Below are 27,840 nucleotides of genomic sequence, written 5' to 3'. Positions count from 1 at the left end.
CTCGTTTTTGTATTTTTGTAGAGACGGAGTTTCACCATGTTGGCCAGGCTGGCCTCGAACTCCTGACGTCGTGATCCGTGGCTTGGACTTTTAATAGCTTGAGAATCCCAAAGTGGTCACACTTCTAACATGGCAGCTGACTTCTAAAAAGCAGGAAACAGAAGCTTCAAGAGCATTTAAGGGCTACACCCTGAACTAGCACAGTATTATTTTGGCTTTATTTCATTGGTCAAAGCAGTCATTGTACTTGCCTCTGTTAAAGGAGAGGAGAGGTAGACTCCATTGCTTGATAGGGGTCACGTTATAGAAGAGCTTTTGGAAGACATTGTGATCACACTTGGTTGGAAAACACAATCTCCCACATTCAGCAAACCTTTGATGAGTGCCCTTCATGCCCAGATACCAGGCTAATTCCTAATGATTAGAATGCAAGCAATCCATAGTCCCTGCAAGTTAATAATTGTAGCAGCTGAGTCACATACTACCTCCAACCCCTAACCTTCCTCACAGGTACTGCTGTCAAGCTACTGCCTGATATTTACATCAATATTTCTTTCCACTATAGCCATGACTTTGCTTCTACCCCTGTAAAGTTGTACCTGGTTGACCTCACCCTCTATTCTAACCTAAAAATCTCATTCTGAATATCGACCTCTTCAACTGTCATTATTCAATAAGCATACTGTTCATATTTTATGTAAATTATTTTCTTTTTCAACATATATTTATTGAACATTCTCAATAGTGAAGGCATTAATAAAAATATATACATTAAATGGAATATGAACGATCACTTAACCCTTTGTCATATTACTAGATTCTCCCCAAAGCTAATATTAATTCATCAACAGATGCTAATACAGCTGTTCCAGTGAACTAAAATCTCTGTGAATGTGTTGTATGCCAGCCCATATTTCTACAACTAGTTCACAAAGAAAGACTATGAAGCCCTCACAGGGGCCATATTTGCTATATCTGATCTATGAGAACCATATCCTATCAAAAAAAAAAAAAAGATATAGTTTAATGACTTAATGCAAATACAAACAGGTCCCAATTGATTACCGTTTTCTATTTTAGGGTCTTACATGATATTTGTTTTATAACATTTTATATTTTATTATCTTTTTGAGTATCAACACTTATTTTATTTGATTTGGTTTTTGAAAGCACGCAAACCTGTGTAACAATTTAATTAATATACTCAGCTGAGTGTAAATCATTGGCCTTCATGATCCAGAGTTCCATCACAATATTGCTTTGTCTTAAGTCATCCTCAATAGCAGCACTGATTACTGTACCGTAAGTACCCTGGTTACAAAGAGTTCCAATTGCTCTACAAATTAATAGACCAAAAAGGAATTATCTATGAGATGATTTCCTTCATATTTGAACCCAACATAAGGGTCTAAAGGCTGTAATCTCTCACACAAAATCTCTTCAGATAAGACAAACACCTGACTTTAGGTTTGGAAGTATATGATTTTCTAAGATATGAACACATAGGTTTGGTTTCTGGTAGCTAAATTTTGTTTTTCCATTTTTATTTTTGCATCTGATAACCAGGAAAATAAATACATTTGGAAATACTAAAATGAAAGTTATTTCTAAGTTCCGTATTATCGAAGACAGGCTAGTTTCATTCCTCTGCTGAATCAACTCATTCGTGGCAGAGCTATGCTGTTTTGGGATCTGATCCTTTACTTTGAGATTTCCTGGAAGCTGCCTAGGATGGGCTTTCTGGAAGCTCCTTGTTGTCGGGCTTCCTGTTCATACAATATACTTCTCATCTGGAAAACCAGAACACTACTAAAGCTGTTTTGCTGCAGGCCTGGATATAATGATATCCCATTATCCATTCCATCTCTAAAATATATGTCAAATATTAACTAATTAAATCAATTACATGGGTAACTTGCTTAAAGGTAGTGATATATATTTTTTAAGAATGACCTGAGCCCACTGCAGACTATTAAGAATCCTGATGTCACCTGATAAATGTTACCAATCTACAATATTACAAGTATTCGTATACTTTATGGCATTCTGTTTTTAACTTATAGGGAAACTAAGTCACAGGTCTTTATAACCCTGTAAAATATCAGAGATGTCATTCATTCCAACATCAAAATTAAAGGCTTTCCAGATTCTCCTTTAAGTCCTATCCACCAGACCATAAATTCTACTTTTAAAAATCATTAAATCCCCCTTTATTTCAAATGAGAAAAGTTCCTTTTAGACCTAGGGGTCTTAGGTTCAAGTGCCAAAAATGAAAGCATTTGTCATAAAACCACAAAAAGAACTTTGATTAAAGAACCCCTAATGAGGATCTGACATTTAATCTGCTCTTTTATTGGATAAGATCTTTAAATATTCTGTCTTTATGAATTCATTTGGAAAGTACTTGATCATAGGAACGTGCCTCTACGCTGGTACTAAAAGAAGATAATTAAGCAATATGTTCCACCAAGGACATCCCCACCCTACACCATCCGTCATCCCACGTGGAGAGTTAATAATTTCAGTCATGTTGCCGTGACATTGTAATGAGAATCTTTCATATCCGGCAGCGACTTTGTCAACTGGACCTGTTCTAAGGAAAAACACTGGCAGCTCTGTAACAAAACTTTCATATGTTTGCTGTGCCCCTTCTGAGGTCCTCTCCCTCCAACAGTAGTAAAGGAAAATGTTAACAGGACTTAGATGGCAGACAGGCTGCTAAGGACTGTGCCTCATACTCCAGTCGCCCTTGTCGACACACTACCAACGTACACTGAGATAAACAACATTGTACAAAGTACCAAAGGCAAACAGTATGCGCTATTTGTTAATACAGATAAACAGATATACCAAAATGATATACTAAGAAATAGAGCCACATTTTAAGAGGAAATTTAAAAATAGTTTTGTGAAACTGACTCATAGTTGAAGGTCTAAAAGCATCTTTTTCTCTTTGCTTTTTTATTTTTCCTCGAGAAGTTTCCTGTTGGTTAAAAATCTGTATAAAGCCAAAGACAGTTGAACAATTGAAATCTTCCCTACACTACATTCAAGTCTCATCCAAGGCCTCATCTCAACAAAAACACTGAAAGTAAAAAGAGGCTATCAGAATAACAATGAGAATTTGGTTTTCAGAATCCCAGTCAACTGGGGTGTGTGTGTGTGTGTGAGAGAGAGAGAGAGAGAATGTTTCTTTTGCTCACATAAAGATAACAGGGAACCTGTACCAGAGAAGCACTTACTCCCACAGGCAAAAAGATAGTAATTTCCACATTATTAGTAACTTTTATTTACTGGCCAAACAATTGTAATAGGTGTTAGTCTGTGTTTGTGACTTTCAGATAGCTCATTTATGGAAAAATCTGAACTTTTCGTAAACCTTTATGAAGGTAGAAAAGACTTTAGGCCAGGCATGGTGGCTCATGCCTGTAATCCCAGCATTTTGGGAAGCCGAGGCGGGTGAATCATGAGGCCAAAGATAGAGACCACCCTGGCCAACATGGTGAAACCCCGTCTCTACTAAAAATAACAAAAATTAGCCGGGTATGTTTGGCGCATGCCTGTAATCCCAGCTACTTGGGAGGCTGAGGCAGGAGAATCGCTTGAACTCGGGAGGCAGAGGTTGCAGTGAGTTGAGATCGCGCCACTGCACTCCAGCCTGGTGACAGAGCGAGACTCTGCCTCCAAGAAAAAAAGAGAAGACTTTAGACTTCACCATGAGGTCCTGGAAACCCACAGATGCTAGATGTTTGCCCTCAGAAAGGCCCATAGGAAAGGCTTTCTACTGACCCCACAGGAATACAAGCAACTCTCTCAAGGTTTTCAACATTATGTTAAGATTTTGAAGTCTCATGAGGCTGAAGACAAAATATTACATCAGGAAAAGATTATGTGGGGAAAAGGTTTTAACCATATTGCATTTCCATTGAGAAAGTAAACCAAAGAAAAAGTAGAGGCACCAACAGTATTTTCTTGCTGAGCTTAGTTTTGTCCACATCATAATAACTTTTGTCTTTCTAGGTTAGGATGGAGATTTAGGGAGATTTTGTTTGCTCTAAATAAAGGTCTTGTGCCTCTATGAAGAGATGGGATTCAGTTGGGTCTCTACTCAGACCCCTCATCGCGCGTATCACAGTGGCCTGGACACTGGAGGAAAGATTTCCTTTCTCACCCATCAGTGGGTTCACGGCTGAAACCCATGTAACAAAAGACAGATGAACACGCAGAAAGCGTACAGGTTTTCTAAAGTAAGTCTCATGTGACATGAGAGCCTTGGAAAATGAATACCCAAAGAAACAGAGTGCTCTGTGTACCTCTATGCTGGGTGTGATGATGTGGACAGCTGTGGAGAAGTATAATCGGACAAAGGAGGAAGGGCCTAATGGTAACAAACCGAGACAACACTTTTTGAATGAGGCCCTTTCTCAGATTCTTCTCTGTCCTCATGTCCTCAGAACAAGGACATTCGTTACTTCCAGCTATGAGGTGAGCACCTCTCACGTGAGGATCTTATGACCTAACTCCGGGGATGGTCAGAAAATTCTTTTCTGGTTTTTGTTGTTGTTGTTGTTGTTGTTGTTTTTGAGAGAGAGTCTCACTCCGTCGCCCAGGATGGAGTGCAGTGGTGCGATCTCGGCTCACTGCAACCTGCGTCTCCTGAGCTCAAACGATTCTCCTGCCTCAGCCTCCTGAGTAGCTGGGACTACAGGCACCCGCCCCCACGCCTGCCTAATTTTGTATTTTTAGTAGAGATGGGGTTTCACCGTGTTGGCCGGGCTGGTCTCAAATTCCTATCCTCAGGTGATCCGCCTGCCTTGGCCTCCCAAAGTGCTGGGATTACAGGCGTGAGCCACTGTGCCCGGCCTCTTTTCTAGTTTTTATCACCTGCTTCAGGGGCCAGGGGTGGGAGAAGGTCAAAAGGTCCTTCCTGCTTCTGTGGTTTTCTCAAATGCCAAGAGCCATACTTGGTGGTGTCAAGCCCCGATTTCATCAGCTGCAACTGCTTTCAGCTCTCCTGCTCCCACGGGACTCCATGTTCCCACGGGACTCCATGTTCCCCAAAGGCCATTTCTTCTCATCTGTGACTCTCCATCCCGAACACAATGCTTGGCAGTGTGATCAGTATGTGCTTAGTGCATATTAGTGACCTTGAAAATGTTCTCAAGGCCAGACTCCAAAAACAATTATAAATACATGGAAACCAGTGGAATCACGTAAAGGCAAAACTATTCAAAGAAAGTCAACTCACCATTGACAGAAAAAGAAAGTCAACCCCTCTCTGTACTAAGTAAAATTTTTACTTTATTTCAGCACTTTTCAAAACTACATGAGTCACATAAAAGAATCACTAGGGCTGGGTGCAGTGGCTCACACCTGTAATCCCAGCACTGTGGGAGGCCAAGGTGGGTGGATCACCTGAGGTCAGGAGTTTGAGACCAGCCTGACCAACATGGTAAAACCCCTTCTCCACTAAAAATACAAATTAGCTGGACGTGGTGGCACGTGTCTGTAATCCCAGCTACTCGGGAGGCTGAGTCAGGAGAATCGCTTGAACCTGGGAGGCAGAGGCTGCAGTGAGCCGAGATTGCACCACTGCACTGCAGCCTGGCGACAGAGTGAGACTCCATCTGAAAAAAAAAAAAAAAGGAAGAAGAAGAAAGAAAAAGAAAGAGAAAAAGAAAGAGAGAGAAGAAAGAAAGAAAAAGAAAGGAAGGAAGGAAGGAAGGAAGGAAGGAAGGAAGGAAGGAAGGAAGGAAGGAAGGAAGGAAGGAAGGAAGGAAGGAAGGAAGGAAGGAAGAAAAGAAAGAAAGAAAGAAAAAGATCGCCAGAAGCCTTGAAAAGTCACCTCTATTAATAAAGGCAACTGTTTTCCTGTGGAAACATTACATCATACATGGACGTCTTTCCTTTTTATGAAAGACACATTAGTGTTATTACTTATTGACCTGATCCTAACACCTCTAAATTTTAAGTGAAATGTTTTCCTGTATTTAACCTGATATGTTGTTCCTTTTTGGATGGGTTTATAGCAGATATCCAGTTTTCTTAGTTGTTACATAAATTCCTGATTTGTGTTCCAGAAATTTAGTTCCACCTTCCTTTATTTTTTCTGTGAAAATACTTTTCAGGATGGTGGCAGCTTCATTGTTCCAAGGGGAAATGTAAATTTGAGTTCTGAAATTGTTTTTGAACACCAGGGTTTCTTCTTTCTGTATTTTAACTGAGAAGTAAACAAAAAATTTCCACTTAAACACTTAGACATGATTTATCCTATAAGTTAACTCTTTACCATGGAATAAAGTCACCTTTAGAAAATGACGGAAAAAAAGATAGATGGGAAGGTGTTTATTCTCATATTTTTCCAGATCCCACAGAAGCAAGGAGAGGTAACCCATGCTTTTCTTTCCTAAAGCAATAGCCATTTCTCCCAAAAAAAAACCAAAAAAACAAAAAACAAACAAACAAAAAAAAACCTGCTGCTGTCCCCGAACACCTTAACGCCCTATTATTCTTTCTTTACTCCACTCTGCTCCTGCTCATTCCTCTAATGGTTTGTTATAAGCTTTCCTATACCAGAGCAGGTGAGGATCCCTTTGGTCGTATCTTGTCAATACCAAACAGAATATGACAGGTGATAAACCCTTACAATTGTCTAATTCTTGATTTCTCCACCGTGGCCTCATATATGTCGTTGCCATCCTCCTTCCTGTGGAACTGGAAAGACTGTTTCTGTTCTGAATTTCAACCCTCAATGTAAGCAATGGGGAACAAAGCACCCTGTCCCTGAGGAAAAATAATAAAGAAAACATTTAACCTAGAAAACAATAAATGTTTGTTTCAAAATGTTTTGTATCCAATCAAAGGGTGACTGAATACAAAATAAACCAAACCGAGGATAATTTTCATCTAAATTTAATGAAGTGGGAGACACCAAGAGTAACTAACCGTCAGTGGGCTTCAGAAACAGATCTCAACGTAAATCTCTGAAATTCCATTCAAGATCCTGATACGTAAGAACCGCAATCTAGCAAGGAAGCACAGGTAAGCAAACAAAACATCTAAAAGAAGGCTTTTACATTTTAAAAAAATCAGAAAATAGTACTTGACAAACTTCTAATAAAATTCAAAACCCTCATGAAAAATGGGAGGAGGAAATGCCACGTTAAATGCCCCGGCTGTATTGTGCTCACACCTCCTGCAGGTGCACAGACACAGGGAAGAGACAGTGTGTGTGGTGGTAAGCACACCTGCTATGTTAGAGGAACTGTATAGATGAATCACATGAAATAGAATGGTTCCGTTGTCACCGAGTAGAACCCATTGCTCAATAGCTCTGACCAGTATTATTTTCTAGATATTAAACACAACATAAATATTTAAAATGTTTATATTGGCCAGGCATGGTGGCTCACACCTGTAATCCCAGCACTTTGGGAGGCCCAGTCAGGCGGATCATGAGGTCAAGAGATTGAGACCAGCCTGGCCAACATGGTGAAACCCCGTCTCTACTAAAAATACAAAAATTAGCTGGGTGTGGTGGTGCGCGCCTGTAGTGCCAGCTACTCAGGAGGCTGAGGCAGGAGAATTGCTTGAATCCTGGAGGTGGTGGGGGTTTCAATGAGCCGAAATTGCACCACTGCACTCCAGCCTGGGCGATGGAGAGAGACTCCATCTAAAAAAAAAAAAAAAAGTTTATGTTGAGGACCATGTTTCCATCCACAGAGCTAAGAGATTTGCCCTCAAATTACAAACTGTTTTGTAAAGTAGAACAGAAATGCCCCACGACTCTCCCTTCATTTATTTTATATTGTTCCTGTGATCATTGTCTCTCTTTTCAATAAGTTTCTCGTTCAAACAAAGTGGAAAATTCAGGTGATTATCTGAGTCAAAAAACAGATATTTTACCTAAGTTATCAGAGCTTTGCTGTGACTGTGCGGACTTGCTCTCTGTGCACTAAAGGCTCCCAAATCATTTACATTATTTTAGTCCTGGTCATATAAATTATTAGTTCTGCTTTAGAGATTAGGAAATTGATGCATTTCATTCTTGCATTTAACACATATCAAGGTGGTCACTTTACTAAATGTGGAAGACATGAAGATTAATGTGATTCAGTCTCTGACCAAAAGGAACTCGCACAGATAAGCATATAGACTTCACTATAAAACCATAGAAACCACGGAATATTCTATAATAAATCTATAACAAAGATCTAAGTGCACACAGAAGCCTGGAGACGCCAGTCAGTGCCTCAGTCGGAGGAGAGGATCTATGCGCCAGCCCTTTCGAGATGTTGCCAGTGCTGTGCTTGAGGTAAGAGAATTGGTGGTCAGACTAGAAACCCTCTCATTTTCAGTAGCTACAAACACACCCATGAAGAAATGAGCTCTGGATAAATAACTCTTAACCTTGGGTCAAATAACAACAAAGGTTCTTTTCTTGACCCAACTCTAGTCAGGCTCCTCTGAGCTACTTTTTGAACAAGGTCTCATCCTTGGGCCTTGTCCTCAAGGCCAAGAGCCAGAAACCTGATGAGTTGGTTTAGCCAGAACCTCCCGCCCTCAACATAAGTTCTGATCAGTGTCCTCACTCCCCCACCATCCCCAGGTAATATCTCAGCACTCTAGTGCCTCCAGGATTCTGAGTAAGTTCAGACAGAATCTCCTGTACTCCTGAGGTTTTCTGTTCATAATTTGGCACCTACTGACTCCCACCCTTGGCTGTAAATCCCCACTTGTCCCTGATATATTTGGAGCTGAGTCCAATTTCACTCCCTACTGTAAAACCCCATGGCAGTGGTCTCTGTACCTATCAAGATAGTCCCCCTGAATAAACTCAGCCTTATTGTTTTAACAAATGTCATGAATGATTTTTTTTTCCGATAATAAGCTAGACTTCCTATGGTATGGTAGAAAATATATTTGATCATTGACATGGGTTCCTGGCATAGAGCTCCTAAAACCCTTGGAATTTCTGGAGTGATAGGAGTGTCTTTTGTTACTCATAATAAGCCATTTTCAACAATACTGAGTCTATGTTAAGGAGGTGACCCTTGCTGGGCCCCCAGATGGATTCAGGATAGGGGCTGGTTGCCAGAGGAACCAACCAAGCAGTTAGAAGGTTGGAACTTTCAGCCGGACTTCCCCTACCTCTGAAAAGGGAAGGGGGGCTGGAGATTGTGTTCAGTCACCAATGGTCAATAATTTGATCAATTATGCTATGTAATGAAACCTCCATCAAAACCCACAAACAGCGGGGTTTGGAGAAGCTCCAGGTTGAGGAGCCCATCAAGGTGCTGGAAGGGCGGCACATCCAGGGAGTGTGTGGGAGCCCCAGGCACACACATGCCGCAGTCCCCTGCCCTGTGCATCTCTTTCATGGCTACTCCTAAGCTACATTCTTTATAGTAAACCAATTATAGTAAGTAATGCTTTCTGTGAGTTCTATGAGTCATTCTACTGAGTTTTGAAACCTGCACAAGGAGGTGTCAAGGGAACCTCCACATTTATAGTCAGCCAGGCAAAAATGTGGGTAGCCTGGGTGACCATCTGTGGCTGGGATCTGAAGCGGAGGCAGTGTTGTGGAACCAGGTGCCAGAATGGAATTGAATTCAACAGAACACTCAGTTGATGATGGAGAATCCATGCTGAAAAAGATACCACATCTTTGGTGTCAGGGGAAATAAAAACCTCTCAGCCACATGAACTTCAACAATTTTCCTGCCATTCCAGAGTCAGTTCTGCCTTTAGATATGAGAAATACTGCTAACACCTAACGGCCTCATGCCGAACCGAGTAGCCATTCTCCCTCTGAGACTTAGCATGAACCACATTATACTGCAATTGTGTGTATTGGTCCATCTCCCTCACAGGAACCTGAAATCCCAGAAGGCAGGAATCAGGTGTTATTTGTATTTGTCATATGTTAGGCAATCAATCAATATTGGTTTAATAAAAGGAAGAAAAAATTCTAATAGAAGCTGTAATTAATGCCTTTGCTCTAAGCAGAAGCAAATAATGATTTCCATAACAGCAACCTGTCCTCCAAACTATAATGAAAATTGAGCTAGAGGATTTGGATTGACTGTAGTAACAATTCTTTGCAGCGGGACAGAACCCACAAAGTTATATATAATATTTGAAACAATGCATATAATATTAATTAAATTTATAATATGGGGAAAATACCAAATGCTGATGAGGATGAGGAGTAATTGGAATTCTCATAAATTGCCTGTAGGAATGCAAGATGGTATAGCCACTTTGGAAAGTTTGTCAGTTTCTTCTATGGTTTAATGTATATTTCCTGTAAGACTTAGCGGTCACACTCCTGGATAGTTGCCCAAGAGGAATGAAAACATATGTAACATAAACACTTGCATGCAGATATTACAGTGGGTTTATTCACAGCAGCCAAAGCCTTGAGGAAAAGAAAAAAAAATCAAAATTTCCATCAACTGGTGAATAAATTCTGGTACATTTATACACCTGAATTCTACTAAGCAATGACAAGGCAACAATCACTGATGCAAACAACAACAAATGAATATCCAAAATATCAGTCTACACGAAAGAAACCAGGCACAGACTGAGTCCATTTAGATGCCATTCTAGAGAAGGCAACACTAGGAACAGAAAGCGGATGAGGGGCTGCAGGGCTGGGTCTCAGGGAGAGGACCGCCTGCCATGAGGCAGGGAGAAGTGGGGGTGACCGGCACAGTCTGCATCATGATTGCGGCGATCGTGAAGTACGATAAGGATTTGTTTCCTCTTTCGTTGTTAGGTTCATAACTGAGAGTACTAAAACAAACGACAGACTAACGACCGAAAGGCATACACATTTATTAATACAAGTTATACAGAACGTGAAGACTTCAGAAGTGAAGGCCTAACAAAACAGAAAAACCTGTGTATTTTTATGCAAAATTTGGCGAAGAAGTGTATAGGAGAGAAATATGATTGGAGCCCCAAAGCCTTGATATAATAGTAATAAACTGGGGGAAATTGAGCAAGGCCTGTTTCTTCAGATTCTACTTGACATCTCTGTGTCTTGAAGGATAGACGTGTTCCTCTCCCAGGGCATAGGGAGGGTAGCCCTGAAGTGAAGGTTCCATGATCTACTTTAGAGGAAGGTCAGAGAGTTATTTTATGACCTGTTTCATGGGAGACGAGCAAGGGGAAGGAGAGAGTGACCTTTCTGCATCTGCCGTTTCCTCAAATGCCAAAGTAACATATTTTGGAGTCGTATATCCAGAACCCCGTCACCATATGTAAATTATACCTCAATCAACCCTGACTTTAAAATGTTACCATTCATTGTTTAGTCCTGTTGTTGATAGAGGAGTTAAAAAGCAATTACTTAAGCAGATAGCGAGGGTACAGAAGGACTCGGTAAAGGTTTTCCTTTTTAATGAAAAGGAGTCCCAAAGTCACTTTCTAAGAAACAGCAGCCTGTAAGACTGAGCGGCATTCATGGACACGCCAGCTGGAAGCTCACACGCGTGAAGGTCAGCAGGGAAAAGCTACCAGGACTAGGCATGTTCAAAACGGGGAGTCTCCCTTTCCCTTTGTCAGCCACGTGTACGGGAAAGAGCAGACAAGACGGCACCGGTCAAGTGGAAAGTCCATTTGCATAAGATTCTGGTGGGGCGGCCAGCCTTCCCCGCACGCTGTGTAAACCTCACACCTGATATAACCAGTCGGTGGGCCTTACGTAAATTGGACACCATCCTCTCAAGTCTGTCTATAAACCTGGTGCACTCTGCCACTGGCCGGTCTTTCCCTTTCAGAAGCCCTTCTCTCTCTCACTGGGGAGACAGCTATTCTCCTTTCTCTTTTTTCTGCCTATTAAACCTCCACTCCTAAACTCCTCCATGAGTGTCTGTGTCCTAAATTTTCTTGGTGTGAGACAACAAACCCCAAGTATTTACACCAATGTTGTCGCTTCATTATTAAATTGGAGAAATGTAAAACTTAAGCATTGTCCCAAACATTCTTTTTTCGCCTTTGTTATGTTTCCAGGACATGGAAGTACGCATTCCCTTCCCAATAGTAGGAATTTCCTATTTTTTTTTGTTGTTGTTGTTAACCTGAAATTTGAAATTAAAATGTTCTTTTTACTTTATTTTCTTGTCTTAGTAAGAAGTCTATGGTAGAGGGTGGAAGCAATTAAAGTGAGTCCCCTTCACATTTTTGTTGCTTGATTATTTACTCCAGGAAATAAAACCAAAACATTCTATCTTTAGAGACGACATAGTAATCAACCATGAGCCTGGATGTGTGGGTTATTCAGGCCAGCTTCCTTTCTCCTGAAGCAGGAATAGCAGAAGGAGCTCCCCAGCCCACCTTAGATGTTAATGTTGTTGCCCTGAGGCTCTGGCATTTATATAGCACCTGCAAAAAGCAGGGTAAACCTTTAGGAATTACAATTAATTTGATACAAATTCTGCAGGGCGTCTCCTCCAAAATCATAAAGAGCTATTTCATTAGTTTAGAAACTGACAATTTCTCAACCAATATTGACAATGGAGACAAGAGGGAAACCTGTGTTAGAAACTAAACCAGTCCCAACCGTTATTTTGACTAAATAGGGGCATCAAGTTTTAAATACTATTAACTCTTAGGTCCTATAAACCAGAGTATAATGTATTCTAAAGAAAAATAAAGAGAAAAAAGGAAGGGAGCAAGGAAGGAAGGAATCAAGGAAGGAAGGAAGGGAAAGAGAAAGAAAATAAAAGACAAAAAGAAAAGAAGGGAGAAAGAGAAAGATGAAAAGAAAGAAAAGAGAGAGAAAAAAGATAGGGAGAAAGGGAGGGAGGGAGGAAAAAATCCAGCAAAAAGGAAGCGGTTTGCTCTAGTGGAAAAATATGGCCCCAGATTGTAAAGAATGACCTGAGAGAATTAATGCTTCTTTAAAAATCTGAACACAGCCTCGCCATATTTCAGAATTAATAGGGAAAAGAGAAACACGGATGCCTGAAACCCTATAATAATTATGTGTCTTACCGTCATTTACGTCCCAGTCCCTGGCAGATTTTGTAAGAGTTGTTAGCAAGTTAAAAGAAGATGATGGCTTTTCACCTGATTCTCTGCTTTGCCTACAGAAAATAGATCAGGTATTTTCCTCAAAGCCAAAGTTCCTTCTTGACTGCTATTTCTGTCAACCACATACTGATAAAGCATGGAGTCATCTGATTCTTCCCATCTGAATCCCAGCATGCAGTCGGCTCCCAGCCCTCCTCTAGGGACGCCTCACACAGCCATCCCAACACTCCCCTTGCAGTTCACCCAGGAAAATGCCACCCTCTCTCATTTGGCTTCCCTGCCTCAAGTTTTTTGTCTCACTCAGTCCATCTAACTTCCATTTCTAATGTAATTCTTTATTACAAAAATAATTTGTGCAGGTCAGTCTTCTCTAGAGAAACCTCCGATGGCTCCTTACAAATGCTGAAGGTTAAAACCTGTTTAACAGGTCAAAAATTCTAACACTTCAAAACGCAACTCACGATCGCCAAAATTTTGCCACTATTCACCTAAATTAACCCTCTAGTTCAAACTAGCTTATTCTCTCAAGAACGTGCTGTGTTGGTTACCTGACATGAACCTTTGGAAAGAGATTTTTGGTGGGAAAAATATGCTCAGAAAAAGTTGACTGAACTTATTAAGGATGTCCTCCCTGAAACTTTTCCGTATGTGGGGACTTCCCATTCCTCAGTGCAAGGCTGCAGGTGCCCGTGCTGGGCTAAGCCTGTCCAGCCCCACTCTCTCTCCTCAACCGCGGCATTAGTCTGCACCATTCTTTTAGAACTTAACATCTGTTGTGGCCCAATTTGAGTGTGTGTGTGTGTGTGTGTGTGTGTATACACATCAATATATGTAGAAATATGTAGGTTATTAAATATATAGTTACATTATGTGTGAAGTAACGTCATTGTCAGTGGTAAATACCAGGGGTTCATCCTCTCATGCTGAGAAAATTAAGGACACGAACACATGTGGGTGGGTTAAGGAGTGGAAAGTTCAATAGGCAGAAGAAAGGAGAGAGGAGAACCGCTCCTTGTGAGAGAGAGGTGTCCTAAAGGGGGACAGTGTCAGACCACAGCAGATTTTATAGGCAGGCTTGAGGAGGTGGTGTCTGCTTTCCATAGGGCACATGGATTGGCTTCACTAGGTGTGACATTTACATAACAGGCGGGGAAGGCAGGTAGTCCCACCCTAATCTTATTACTGAAATAGGCTTTCCACTTGACCTTCACCATCTTGTCTGCTCCTTACTGTACAGTGGCTCGCAAAAAGAAAATGGAGCCACCACCTTGAACGTGCCTAGTCCAGGTAGTACATTACTATGGGCACAATTGCTGGCAGTTACCCATGCAAGCTTTCAGCTTCCTTGTTTATGTCTGCAGCTTGATTTTACAGGCTGCTCTTTGTTAGAAAAATAATGATTTGGGGGCTGCTTTTCATTAAAAGGAAAACTTTACTGAGGACTTCTGTACCCTGTATCTAAGTAATTTCTTTTCAACTCCTATGTCATATGTACTTGTGATGCTGTGAAATATATATTTGGTATATAGAACAGAAGGATCTCTGCCTGACATACAACTCCCAATGTCCTTGGAATCTCTAAAGTGCTGTCTTTTTACATGCTAATGTTGACTGATAGCTTCAGGGTGGGGCTGGTCACCAAAAAGATCAAGGGAGGATTAGAGGGTTGAGACTTCCAGACCCACCCCTCAACCTCCTGGGAGGGGAGAGGGGCTGAAGGTCAAGTCGAGCACCAGTGACCAATCGTTTAATCAGTCATGCCTATGTAATGAAGCCTCCATAAAACTAACCCCAGAAGGACAAGATTGGGGGCGTTTCCACACACCTGAACGCAGAGAGGTTCCTAGAGGGTGGTGCCCAGAAAGGACACGGAAGCTCCTTGCTTCTTCCCCCGTACCTCAACTTATACCTCTCTTCATCTGTGTCCCTTGCAATATCCTTTATAATAATCTGGTAAATGTAAGTGTTTCCGTGAGTTCTGTGAGCCACTCCAGCAAATTAATTAAACACAAAGAGGCGGTCATGAGAACCTTGAATTGAAGCCCATTGATCCAGAGGCCCAGACTGGAGACTGGTGTTGGGGTGGAGGGCAGTCTTGGGGACTGAGCCCCCAACCTGTGGAATCTGATGCTGTCTCCAGGTAGATAATGTTGGAATAGAATTGAAGGACACTCATCTGGTGTCCATGGCAGAATTGATTGCTTGCTTGCCAGTGGGAAAAAAATCCTCACACATTTGGGATCCCAGAATCTTCTGTCTTGATTGTTGATGTTGGTGTCAGAGCACAGGAAACACAGTTTGAGAGGTTTTCCCAAACAATACTGAATATTTATTTGTACACTTAGATATGTGTGCATACATGATTATTGTATATTAATATGTTATTAAATTTATTCATATTTTTATATTCTAGTGTATTAGTCCATTCTCATGCTGCTTTGAAAACATACTCAATACTGTGTAATTTATAAGGGAAAGTGGCTTCATTGACTCACATGCCTGGGAAGGCCTCAGGAAACTTACACTGATGACTGAAGGGGAAGCAAGCATGTCCTTCTCCACAAAGGGGTAGGAGAGAGAAGTGCCGAGCAAAGAGGGGAAAGTCCTTTAAAAAAACCGTCAGATCTCATGAGAATTTACTCACTATCACGAGAACAGCAGCATGAGGGTAAATGCCCCATGATTCAATTACCTCCCACTGGGTCCCTCCCACCACACATGGGGATTATGGGATTTGGGTGGGGACAGAGCCAAACCATATCATCTAGATAATTTTATTAAATAGTAATCATTTATAATTTATATAACTTATACAATATATATTATATAATATATAATTGATAATTTTAGATTAATATATTGATAGATTATAAAATGTTTGCATAAGATATATACTCATTTTTACTTTACATTTATTTGTATGTATATATACACAAATGCATATACACACATATATTTCCTTTATCAACATAAATATATGCATATATTCACATATATCAGATAGGTCATTGTTTTTCCCTACTGGGCCATAGACTTGACGTCCAAATACTTACTTAGAGTATCAAGTGCAAGTTTTTTAAAAAGATAGTAGCAGCACAAGGAACAAAAGGAAAGAGTGTGGAAACAAAAGTAAAACTACTGGCAGCTGTCCAAGAGTGCAGATAACTTCCCACATCCTACCTGCTTGGCCTATCATTCCAATAATCCAAGATCCATGTGAGTCCATCAAGTCAAAGGAGCAAGATATTAGGAAGGACAGCAGAGGTGCTGACATCACACACAAGTGACCTCTCTACCCCTAGTCAGGGAATAGGTAAATAGAAGAGTATTTGGAGAGAATGAAAATCAAAGAATATGACTGTCACAGAGTTAATATTTTTATATGTAAGATTTATTTTTTAAAAAATTGAGAGAAAAGAAAAATGAATAAAGGGATGGAATTACAAATTCTTGGAAAAACAAAAATTAATCTCACAATCCATTAAAGAAACTCAGATTACAGCAAATTTTGAAATGCCTCTCAAATTATTGAGTGCTTGCAGTGCAGTTATTTTTAGTAAATGTATTCAATATGGATTGTGTCAGTGAAATACCCATTCTTGTGCTAGTAAAAGTGAATTTTGGTAAAATCATTCTTGGTAAGACTCTGTATAACTTTGGATGTAAAATTATTATTCCTGCCTGGGCATGGTGGCTCGGGCATGGGGTGCACGCCTGTAATCCCAGCTACTTCGGAGACTGAGGTGGGAGAATCATTTGAACCCAAGAGGCCAAGGTTGCAGTGAGCCGAGATCACACCACTGCCCTTCACCCTGGCCAACAGACTAAGAATTCATCAATATATATATATATATATATATATTCCTTTTTGAAATCTTATCTAAACAAATTTAGGCCAAGATATATTTAAAAGATGTCTTGACATTTTTCTCTAACAGCAAAATTGGAAAGCAAACTAAACCTTGAAAAATAAGAGAAAAGTAATATCAATTATGGTCTGTTGGGTGATGAAATAAATACTGTGTAGCAATTTAAAAGGCTGGTTTTGATAAATAGTTAATAAAATGGCTTTTTTTTACAATATCATGTTAAAGTGGAAAATACACAGATTGCACTTACGATTCCAATTCTGTTTGAAGGTATTCATAATAAAATATTCTGAAGGAAATAGACTAAAATGTAAAGAATAGTAATCAATTTTTCCATATGTTTTATTTTATATTTTCCAACTGCTTTACAACTGAACATGCATTAATTTATTAATCCAAGGTAAAGGTGAAGACCTTTAAAAACCATGGTTCTGAAGAAATACTGGATCTCTGAAAAAAAAAAAAAAGTTTGCCATAGAAGTTGCAAAATAGCTGATTACTAGAGAGGCAAAATAGCTGATTACTAGAGAGGCCGCCATATGCAAATTCTTGTAAGCACTCTCGATGGCAGCTCCTGGGAATGAGATACTTTCTCTCTGATCTGGGATATTTGGTGAAGCGAAGCCGCTTCTGATCAGAACAAAGGAGGTTCACAAAACTAGCAGAAATTTAACCTCGAATATTCTTTCTTTTCCTGCCCCTTGCAAAGAAGAAACTGGAGTTCCAAACAGAAGCCAGCGAGACTGGCAGAGCTCTCTGTAAATGAGTTTTACCTAAAGTTAACAGAGATATGAAAGGATGTCCTTGGAAGTTAAAAGAATCTGGTTTAATTATTAGGGAATATTTCAATGGAATCTGTGCATAAGATTTGTGTTGACATAGGAATTATTATGTTAAAAGTTTATCTAAAAGGAAAGAACCGGTATGAAGCTATTCATTTAAATTTTGCTCGTTACGTATTTTCAATATGCAGTGCAATTGCTGCCACCACCAGCTGTGTGGCCTTGACAAGAGCCTTCATCTGGGTTTTGAGTTCCTCCAAGGTGGTGGAGACCTCAGACCTCCAGGGGCCACCTGGTTGCGCTTGCTTCTGCTGCTGCCACCGCTAGATCTTTGGCCGTGGAAAGTAACCTCTCAAGGCCTAGGTTTCTTATCTGTAAAGCAGCGATAATAATAATCTAACAACTCTAATCAGCTTACAAGTATCAGTTCATACCCACACACACACACACACACACAAGCCACATCATACAAATATAAGACACTGACAACAGAACCTTTAGTGCTGTATGTGTTAACTATATTGTTTCCACCTTTAAAATGAGAAGCTTAGACAGAATCTGAGAGCTCCCTTTCAGTTTTAAATTGTTTATTCTTATTTTAAATTTTGTTTCTCAAACCTCTCAGGGAGGAATACAATTTTTAAACTGGGGGAATTTTAATTACTGATTGGGGTTATCATATTTAGATGGTTTGATAAAGAATTAAACTTGCAGTTCTAATTAAGAAATTGAGAAGATATCCTGTTTCTACTGGTAAAGAGATGAAAACTTAGACCCTGAACAGAGGATGCCTTCGTGTATAAACCAAACAAGAATCAAAGCAGCACAGCTCACCTCGGGGCCACTGACCCAAACCAAGGGAAAGGGACCTGCCTGCGACAATTGACTCACCGACGGGCCCTACAAACCTCAAGTTTTGAAAATACTCTCCCTCTGAAAGTGGCCTGTTGGGCAAAACAGAAGACTGGCCTCAGTCTGCATGGGAATATTCTCTTTATTGTGCCATCACACCTCAAAGAAATGGGTTTAGTTCCATAAAGCTATATAACTAAAGAAATCCATTTTCTGGCTGGCCAGTAAGATAAATGGCTGATTGGCACATGTAAGGTATCACCTATACCTTTCGCCACCATCACTCTCGTGGCAAAATATCTTCAAAGTGGTTAATTTGCTAGTTAGATATTTAGTTTGATTAACTGTTATAAATGAGTTAAAAGCACACTCCAGTTCACTTTTTTCATACATTATTTTTCCTCCAACACTATTGCTATACGTTATGAGACATGCTGGTTGGATTCATTCTCTTTTGCTAAATAGGACTGCCCAAAATTTACTAGATCCTGAAACAAGAAGAAAATAGAATATTTTAGAAGAATTGAAGCAAATCAAATATTTGCTCTGGCAAAGGAAAAACTTTTTACCGAAAATATTCTTTTTGTACTAACTTGAAAGCATGTGATATTTCTTAAATGTCTTTGCTTCCTTCTCCTTCCCTACCCTCTCCCTCTTCCCATCTCCCCTCACTGTAGACAGGCAGACAGACAGACAGACAGACACACACACACACACACACACACACGGCATAAAAGGACACAGAAAATAAAAATGAAGGTTCAAAATGTGTTATCTCAACACTAACAATATGTGTCATTGCAGAGAAAGGCAGGTGTTGGGACAGAAACAGTGCTGATGCTTTTCAAACTTGAGTCTATGTCATCATAGGGGAATCTGGGAAAAGATGCTTCCCACCACCAAAGAGAATGCCAGGAAACAACCAGCATCTCCGTGGACACGGTGGGTTCTAGCTGCATTCTTAGAGTCTTTTCCCCTCCATGCGCAGAAACATTTTGTAAAGAATAAGCATGAATGGCAACAATGCCAGGGGTTGATAGTTCCTCCTGTTATTTACCTCTTCTTTTTGCTATCAGTTTAAGATGGGAAAGTCTACCTAAATTTTTTACAAAATATCAGTAGGAAAAATTTTAAAAAGCAGAAAAAGAAACAGAATTCTCTCCAGCCTCTCAGAAGGGCTGCAGTGACGGGCGTGGTAAATGATGGGAAAGGTCCACATTGTGGCTCAGCATCTCCAAGAACAAAGCCATGGACAGTTTTTCACACGAGAAAGCTCAGGGAATATGAGCAGATTATATAGCACAAAACATGCCACGGCCTCAACAGTATTTTTCAGCCCTGAAACAAGTAACAGGACAACAGGTTGTTGGAAAGCTTAGTCTAATCTTGATTCTAAAGCATGTAATATGGTCATGGGCCCCATGACGTCTCAGTCAATGTCAGACCACATGTATGACAGTGTCTCATACGATTATAGTACTGTATTTTTATTGTACCTTTTCTATGTTTAGATACGCAAATACTTACCATTGTGTTACAGCCGCCTACAGTACTCAGTGCAGTAACCTGCTGTTTGTAGCTTTGGAGCGACAGACTGTCCCACAGCTTAGGTGTGGACCAGGCTCTGCCATCCTGGTTTATGCAAGGACACCCTATGATGTTTGCACAGTGATGAAATCTCCTGAGGACACAGTTCTCAGAACAAATCCTGGCCATTAAGCTACACATGACTGTATGTAAGCTGCAGTGTGAGACTGACCCATCTCTACCAATGATTAACTATTCTTCAATGGAGAGCAACATTCCAAGAATTAAATTGTAAAAGCCCTTCTAACAAGTGTTCTGTATTTCTAGGACAATTCTGTCTTTGCCTCTGAGAAATGGCGACTTTACAGACTCTCATAACAGAAATTTCAAAGGTGAAAGGCACAGATAGCCATGAGCACAGTCAGGATCCATTTATATCAATTAGGAAGTGGGATTAGCAGCCCAAGTGAAACTGGATACAAATGAAAGGATTAGATGCAGTGCACTAGAATTCTCCTCTCAGACCCGTGGACCAGGAAAAATCCCTCTGCACTGTGTAAACATGTGAGATAATGGGAAGAACAAAAAGAGTCCCCTCAGAGTCCCGTGCATGAAGCCAGCTGCTGGATAGCCAGACCCCGTAGCTTACTGTGGACGAGCACTCCATCCCCAGGTGAAGAAAGAGGTCGCACTGCTTAAGGAGCCGCTGCGGATTAGACTTCAGAGGAAATTCTTTCTCAAAGGTGCACATACATAAAAGCACAAAGATCACAGAGAATATATAGGCTCAAGAGAGAAGTCCTGAGGGTCCCTTTTAGGGAGAATTTATCAAGTAGAGGAAGAGACAGAATAGGATTAAATAGGGGGAACAAAATGTGTTTAAATGATGCAGAGAGAAGAAAAATCAGCCAAGGGAGAAGTCAAGGAGAAAAATAAGGCAAGTAGCACAGCACTGTGATGACGGCAACGCTGAAATGGGAGGAGGCTGTGAGGGCGGTCCACACATGCCAGATGCTAACGAAAGCAGGAGCGTGGTGGGGCGAAGCACAAGGAGGTGGCTGAGAAGATGATGTCACTCGTGGAGAATGTGGTGACTCTGACAACTGAGATGTGCGATGCCCAGGGAGCTGTGCAGCTGCTCGTTCTAATTGTACATTTATGAGAAAAAAGGAAATGAAAAAAAATTAATCCAGAACTTACTTAAGGGAACACAATATGGTAGAATCAGCCAAAAACCTACATTGAAAGTACAGGAGAGTAAGTTGTAATGGTGGACTTGAAGCAGTAAGAAAAGTTTGGATTATCATCCGTTTACTAAAGCAGAAAAGGAGTGTAAAATAGTGTTTAAATATCAATGAAAAATCCATGGAAAAATACATCAGTGCTAGGGCTGAGACACCGTCTGAAAAATAGGGTCACCTCAGATGTGTGAATGGGCACAGCAAAGCCCAGCTGAGAACTTCTGCCACCTCATAAAGTGCTTTTCAATTGCAGAGGTCAAAGTGCGTCTTATATTTAGTACAACGTGTGTGCATGTGTGTGAGCATAATTTTATATGTGTTACATATCTATACTATCTTATGTTCTATTCCTATGAAATAGAAGAAAGATATAAAAACAAAGACTTAATTAACCGAGGATTCACGAATGACATTTCCTGGGGGGTTCTGGAGCGTGGAGATTAGGAAGAGAAGTGACATGTAACATGACACAAGGGGTTACGAAAGGCAGATAATCTGAGGGAAAGTCATGAGGGAGCTGGATTTATTTCCCTGAATTAGAAGTGAATGCAGAGTCTCAAAGTGTCCGTAAAGGAAAAGCTCCTCCCGTGGCAACTGTGGTTTCCCGGGCAGGGCGGGGAAGCCCTGGCCCTGGCCCTTCAGTCCTCCCACTCCCTACATGGTGGGCTCTTGAAGACATTCCCACTTCCCCTTTCCCCTTCCCTTAAGGGACCCTAAGGGGTGAGGGGAAGGTTAGCCCTCTACTCTGTACGTTACAAGTAGCCACCTCTCTGTCTTTCTCTCTCTCCCTCCTTCTCTCTCTCCCCATTTTTAGCACACAGTTTGTTCAGACTCCTGACCCCCCACCACCAGTCACAGGCATGGTGTAGCCTCATAGATGAATTAGATTCATCCCCACTAAATTCTGCATTGTGCTGTCTGTGACAATCAGTGTAATAATATGCTTATATTCGTAGAAGTTTCATACTCATGACAAATAAGATATTAATAGGAATAACTTCTGAAATCTGTGGTTGCACATCACAAATTACATCTGCATTTCCCCTGTTGTTAGTTACGTCTAATGACTTTTCCATGGTTTCAATGAGCATTTGTGTTGGTGTTAGCATTGGTGTTAGAACAGAATCAGCTACTCCCTTACAGTGACCGAAGCCAGACATGTCTGTGTTTGAATCCATCTCTGCTGCTTTTTAGCTCTATGGCCTTTAGCAAGTTATTTAATCTCTAAATTCTTAACCAGATTTCTTACCCGATTGTAGCTCATGCAGTTGTAGCAAGAATTAAATGAGCTAATCCCAGGGCACGGCTGTGTCTCCCACCGAGTGTGTATGTGAGTTGTGTGTGTGTCATGATGGTCAGCTGCTTATGTTCTCCTCATTTTCCGTGACTGTCTCCTAAATCGTACAGGGACAGTCACTCTGGGATTCCTGTGGGATTTTCAGCAGTGTCTCCCTGGTGAACGATAAACTTCAGCAGTTAGGTGAAGTGCTTGCTAAGGTAAGATGGAAGCTCGACATGAAAAAAAGTTTTGCAAACATCCCCATAGTGGAAAAATAAGACCAGGAAAGAAGCTGCTAATTAGCCAGAGAGGCAGTGATGTATCGTGGCTGCCGAAGCGAAGGAGTGAAGTCGGAACTATTTTTGCCGTAGAGATAACAGCCTTCAGGAAGGGCCATGTTGCCCAGTAATTTAATCTGAAAGATACAAATCATGACGAAAAGCTCCCTGCATTAGTAATGGAGAGAAATACCTACATTCTAGAAAGGTTTTCATGACAAAAGACAGGTTTTCATACATCTGAGATCAGGAAAAATAATTGTCAATCGAAGACAACCCCCTGGATCCTCGTTTGAAGTAAAATTGGAGGTCGGCGAAGGCCAAGAGAAAAGAGAGGACTGGATCGTCTGGTGCTGTTTTACAAAGTTTCAGCTGTATGCGATTTTGAAACAATGATTTAATGCCTGCCAGACGAAGGAAGAGAGGGATGTCAAAAACCAAAAACAGGTACGACTGTATCATGGGCATGAAAATGGAGGCTGACATCATAATGATGAAAAATCACCCCAGGGCCAAAGTATGCGAACTGAAATAATGGCCAAACACAAATCTCATGGTGCTTCGGAAGAATACAACTGGAAATTGATGAAAGCAGAGTAATCTATACTATCTGCTTCCCAGAGAATTGGGAGTTCACAGAGAACAAAGTCAGTGGCCTTAGCAGAACCCTTTGCCATGCAAATAAACTGGAACACTCATCCGAATGCACTCTCTGAATCAAGATTACCTGTAATTCCTCGGTGCTGCAGCCTATAGGGCTGTAGAAGCTTAATCATATTTATTACCCAACCAATGAACATATGGGCTATTGGATCAGAAAGTAAATTTTGGCCCCAACTCACCATTCCTGCAACATCATGCAAGACCAGTGAAGCCTTAGGAACCTGGAAAGCCCAATATGCATTCAGTGACTGGTCTCTGAGCATTGGTTTTGCCCAGACAACTGAGTAATGGAGGAACAAAAAGCTTAAATTATTAGCAACTACCAGACTGTAAAATTCTTACTAAACAGTCACTTCCTCGAAAACTCAGACCATTTTTTATTAAATTTTTTATTACATTTTTGCGATTAGTAGAATTTGTCCACCTGGTGGTTTCTGAATTAAGATTAAATAGGGACCTCAAAAAAGCTGGGGAACAAACGAGAGAACAGAAAATTAAATGGGGAATGAAGAAAAGAAAGGAGAAAATGAGAAAGGAAATAGGGAGGGGAGAAAGGTAAAAAATAAGTGGCATGCCAATCATTAAACTCCAGATGGAGAGATATAACAAACCAGATAGCCAGGTCAAATTAGAGCAATGTTTGCTGGCCACTATAACCAACAACCCAAAATCTCAGTGACTTAAAATAAAACATCTCTCTCATGCAAAGCCATTGTCCCTTCAGTGGCCCTACTGACAGGACAGGAGCTGCTTCCGTACCGTAATCCTGCCACCTGGAACACGTGGGTTCCTGGATTCCCACAGGAGGAAAGAAGAGAGTCGTGTTTTATGGTCAACCTTGGAAGTGGCTGACATTCACCTACACAGCACTGGTCAGAACATGGTCATAGGCTCCCAGTATCACCCATAAGGGAGTCTGGGAAATGTAGTCTTTTCGGGTTTCCAAGAAGCCACTCGAGGAGGAAAACAAGGAGTTCAGTTCCGCACAAATCAATCGAAATTGACCACACTTGTCACACAGACACACACAGTCTGTGTGAGCAGACAGGAAAGTCTCCATGAAAATAAGGACTCCAGCAGGAGGAAGAAAGGCATCTTAGGCAGAGGGTACTTTATGAGCAGGATCTGGAGGTGATTTGTGCAGGTAGAGCTGAAGGACAAAAATGAGTTTCATCTGCCTGGAGCAGAGTTTTTCAGGGGCTGAAAAGAGTGATAGAAGACCAGGTAAGTCAATTAGACAGATTGGAGAAGCTAGTTTATGCCAACCAAGGAGATTTTTGTGGCAGGCCCGGTCTCACTAACAGCTGAACAGGCAGCCTCCGTCACAACTGTCTCAGCACTGACTGAGTGGTTAAGCCACACACTAAAAGCTGAGAGAGCCAGTGTCCTTATACAAAGGCTGGAATGTAACAAAAGCCCACCAAGAGTTTTGCCCAGGCCTTTCCTGGGCCTTGAAGCGCGACAAGATAATGAAGGAATTCTTAACAGGACCTGTTTAGAATCAAGCACCTTTTTATTGGGGGACTGAAGGAACTCCCCAGACCTCCACAAAAATGTTGTATTGGGGGTCTAAAGGAACTCCCCAAACCTCCATGATTTAGCAGGAGACAGGATAAATGTAATCACCCCGGTACCTGGACTCATCTAGATTAAGTCAATTCACTGAGGCTCCAGAGGAAGGGCTTCAAAACTCAGACCTTATAGATTACAGTAAGTTAATCACTTATGTCTTTACATGAATGCACATGCACACACAGACATATAGCTTAAAAGGTATAGAAGCTCTGTAAACCTTGCAATTTTCGGTTGGTCTGGCAGTATTTTCCAGGCCTTCTCCCTGTACCTGGTTACAGAAATAAGCTCTCTTCTTTCTCAGTTTATCTGCATCTCATTATTGGGCCACAAGAATAAGCAGCCCAACTCCCAGTTTGGTCTGGGAACAAACAGACTTATCCCTGTAGGTAATAAAATGCCTTTGTCCGTAGCTCCTGGTTATGAGCAGTGAACGAAGCCAAAGGTCTGCATGACCCATGGAAGAGGAGAAACTACTGGCAACAGCAGGCCAGGCAGGCTGCTCTGCAGGTGTTGGATACCAGTCTTGGCCTCAATCCGTAACTATCTGTGTGAACTGGACAAGCCCATCAATTCCTTTGTGTCTCAGTTGATTAATCTATAAAATGAGAAGAATAATGTGTAATGTGTAGAAAAGCTTGTTGATCAATGTTTAAAATATGTGAGAGAAACACCAAAAGCAACACCAAAGCGTGCAGTCATGGAAGGATAGAAATCAGTGAGGAATAAGGCTGGAGGGTGAGGGGATGGAGATGGAAACACCAGTGGAATAAGGGTGGAGGGTGAGGGGATGGAGATGGAAACACCAGTGGAATAAGGGTGGAGGGTGGGGGGATGGAGATGGAAACACCAGTGGGATAGGGGTGGAGGGTGGGGGGATGGAGATAGAAACACCAGTGGGATAGGGGTGGAGGGTGGGGGGATGGAGATAGAAACACCAGTGGGATAGGGGTGGAGGGTGAGGGGATGGAGATGGAAACACCAGTGGAATAAGGGTGGAGGGTGAGGGGATGGAGATGGAAACACCAGTGGAATAAGGGTGGAGGGTGGGGGGATGGAGATGGAAACACCAGTGGGATAGGGGTGGAGGGTGGGGGGATGGAGATGGAAACACCAGTGGAATAAGGGTGGAGGGTGGGGGGATGGAGATGGAAACACCAGTGGGATAGGGGTGGAGGGTGAGGGGATGGAGATGGAAACACCAGTGGAATAAGGGTGGAGGGTGGGGGGATGGAGATAGAAACACCAGTGGAATAAGGGTGGAGGGTGAGGGGATGGAGATGGAAACACCAGTGGAATAAGGGTGGAGGGTGGGGGGATGGAGATAGAAACACCAGTGGGATAGGGGTGGAGGGTGAGGGGATGGAGATGGAAACACCAGTGGGATAGGGGTGGAGGGTGAGGGGATGGAGATGGAAACACCAGTGGAATAAGGGTGGAGGGTGGGGGGATGGAGATGGAAACACCAGTGGGATAAGGGTGGAGGCTGGGGGGATGGAGATGGAAACACCAGTGGGATAAGGGTGGAGGGTGGGGGGATGGAGATGGAAACACCAGTGGGATAAGGGTGGAGGGTGAGGGGATGGAGATGGAAACACCAGTGGAATAAGTGGTGGAGGGTGAGGGGATGGAGATAGAAACACCAGTGGAATAAGGGGTGGAGGGTGGGGGGATGGAGATGGAAACACCAGTGGGATAGGGGTGGAGGGTGGGGGGATGGAGATGGAAACACCAGTGGGATAGGGGTGGAGGGTGGGGGGATGGAGATGGAAACACCAGTGGAATAAGGGGTGGAGGGTGGGGGGATGGAGATAGAAACACCAGTGGGATAGGGGTGGAGGGTGGGGGGATGGAGATAGAAACACCAGTGGAATAAGGGTGGAGGGTGGGGGGATGGAGATGGAAACACCAGTGGGATAGGGGTGGAGGGTGGGGGGATGGAGATGGAAACACCAGTGGGATAGGGGTGGAGGGTGGGGGGATGGAGATGGAAACACCAGTGGAATAAGGGTGGAGGGTGGGGGGATGGAGATGGAAACACCAGTGGGATAGGGGTGGAGGGTGGGGGGATGGAGATAGAAACACCAGTGGGATAGGGGTGGAGGGTGGGGGGATGGAGATAGAAACACCAGTGGGATAGGGGTGGAGGGTGGGGGGATGGAGATGGAAACACCAGTGGAATAAGGGTGGAGGGTGGGGGGATGGAGATGGAAACACCAGTGGGATAGGGGTGGAGGGTGGGGGGATGGAGATGGAAACACTAGTGGGATAGGGGTGGAGGGTGGGGGGATGGAGATGGAAACACCAGTGGGATAGGGGTGGAGGGTGGGGGGATGGAGATGGAAACACCAGTGGGATAGGGGTGGAGGGTGGGGGGATGGAGATGGAAACACCAGTGGGATAGGGGTGGAGGGTGGGGGGATGGAGATGGAAACACCAGTGGAATAAGGGGTGGAGGGTGGGGGGATGGAGATAGAAACACCAGTGGGATAGGGGTGGAGGGTGGGGGGATGGAGATAGAAACACCAGTGGAATAAGGGTGGAGGGTGGGGGGATGGAGATGGAAACACCAGTGGGATAGGGGTGGAGGGTGGGGGGATGGAGATGGAAACACCAGTGGGATAGGGGTGGAGGGTGGGGGGATGGAGATGGAAACACCAGTGGAATAAGGGTGGAGGGTGGGGGGATGGAGATGGAAACACCAGTGGGATAGGGGTGGAGGGTGGGGGGATG

At 42.2% G+C, this 27,840-nt stretch overlaps 2 long non-coding RNA genes across 2 annotated transcripts; one reads left to right on the top strand and one right to left on the bottom strand.

Moving 5' to 3' along the window:
* Positions 1–152: 152 nt before the first annotated feature.
* LOC105466519 (uncharacterized) lies at positions 153–7,044 on the bottom strand. Its single transcript, XR_978218.2, has 3 exons — positions 6,946–7,044; positions 6,647–6,783; positions 153–446 (listed from the first exon to the last, which is right to left on the bottom strand). It is a non-coding gene; the product is annotated as an uncharacterized lncRNA (long non-coding RNA).
* On the top strand, positions 6,976–25,727 carry LOC105466520 (uncharacterized). The gene is made up of 4 exons (XR_978220.3): positions 6,976–7,041; positions 8,069–8,314; positions 19,352–19,489; positions 25,521–25,727. It is a non-coding gene; the product is annotated as an uncharacterized lncRNA (long non-coding RNA).
* Positions 25,728–27,840: the final 2,113 nt, after the last annotated feature.

This window comes from Macaca nemestrina, chromosome 3 (genome assembly GCF_043159975.1).
Source record: "Macaca nemestrina isolate mMacNem1 chromosome 3, mMacNem.hap1, whole genome shotgun sequence".
Classification (NCBI taxonomy): domain Eukaryota; kingdom Metazoa; phylum Chordata; class Mammalia; order Primates; family Cercopithecidae; genus Macaca; species Macaca nemestrina.
Note: the sequence above shows the minus strand (reverse complement) of the source record. Positions and strands in the feature narration are given on the sequence as shown.